This window comes from Galeopterus variegatus, unplaced genomic scaffold, assembly GCF_000696425.1.
Source record: "Galeopterus variegatus unplaced genomic scaffold, G_variegatus-3.0.2 Scaffold7339, whole genome shotgun sequence".
Taxonomy (NCBI): Eukaryota; Metazoa; Chordata; class Mammalia; order Dermoptera; family Cynocephalidae; genus Galeopterus; species Galeopterus variegatus.
This window is the reverse complement of record NW_007733450.1, coordinates 27,388-28,704: the sequence shown is the minus strand read 5'-3', so window position 1 is coordinate 28,704 and position 1,317 is coordinate 27,388. Positions and strand designations below refer to the sequence as shown.

Genomic DNA, 1,317 nt, shown 5'->3' with positions numbered 1-1,317 from the left:
AACGAGGGCGCCGGATTTGGAATTTCTTAGAGCGTCCTTAATTATTCCCCGCTTTTTACAGGTTAATAGCTTAGTTTCTCTGAAAATAATTAGCAGCCCCATTGGGCAGGGGAGGGAAAAAAAGTACTGGCCAGTACGGGGCTCGAACCCGCGACCTTGGCGTTATTAGCACCACGCTCTAACCAGCTGAGCTAACCGGCCCCTCGACGCGTGGAGAAGCTATTGTCATTACTTAAGGTCTGCAAGCCTTAAGTAGGACACCAAAACTCTTCTTTCTCTTCCTAGGACGAAGGATTTCTCCACTGCTTCCCATCCCTAATAAAAACAGTGACAAACTTTCTATTAAAACAAAAACGGAACAAAACGAAGAAAAAGCGCTGATTTCTAAGCCGTGTTCGTACACTTGCAGCACGACGCTTAAGCTTCTCAAACCGCTCCCAATGGCCCAGGAGTCCGTGCGACTCTGCCGCTCCCTAAATGCCTGCTCAGCAGCACCTGCGGACCTGAATCCCACTCGCCGGACCCTGTAAGAGCCGCTCACTAGCAGAAGGTAACGATTTGGTGCCTGAAGGACATCCCGGACGGGTCTGAGACTCCGCTGTCCTGGAGTCGCCCAGGTTTCTTCTGTCCGGCGCCGCCAGGGCGGGACTTGGTCTCCATTCGCGAATCTTCCTACCTACCTGCTGCCTCAGATTTCCGGAGGGGCCTCACATCCAAGGAGGCTTCGGAGACCTCGGTACTGGCGAGTTCTAGAAATGTGGCTCTAGTCACCATTCCAGAAGCCGTTAAACTCCAGTCTTTGTCCCCCCAAAATATTACCATTCTTTCTAGTATCTTGTTTCTCCTTCCAGAAATTTTAAATGCATAGTTACACAAACATGTTCTCTTTTTTCTCTTTGTAAATACTGGCATTTTATTCATATTTTTTTCTGTTCCTTTTATTTATTTATTTTTTAAACTTAGAATGGATTTTTGTGATCTTTCCATATCAGAACAGAAAAGTCTTCCTCATTCTATTTTAAATATGAAGAGTATTCGATTAGAAAGCATGTCCAATACTTGGCAATTAATTTAGTTTTCCATCCTGCTGTTGCGAACACTGGTCATATCTATGAACATACCCCATATCCCGTGTGTGCCATGATACCTTCCTCACATGTGAAAGAGATGCATCAAAGAATGTGTGCATTGAAAATTTTGACAAGATATTATCCTACTGTGCTTCAGAGGGCTGGCCCTAGTATCCTTCCTGTTTGCTTTTTTGTTTTAACTATATTGAGCACAACTAAACAGGATACTGGCCACATTCCTGCCTCT

At 45.2% G+C, this 1,317-nt stretch overlaps 1 non-coding gene across 1 annotated transcript; it reads right to left on the bottom strand.

The window, feature by feature from the left end:
* Positions 1–127: 127 nt before the first annotated feature.
* TRNAI-AAU lies at positions 128–201 on the bottom strand. Its single transcript has one exon. It is a non-coding gene; the product is annotated as a tRNA-Ile (tRNA).
* Between the last annotated feature and the right edge of the window lie 1,116 nt (positions 202–1,317).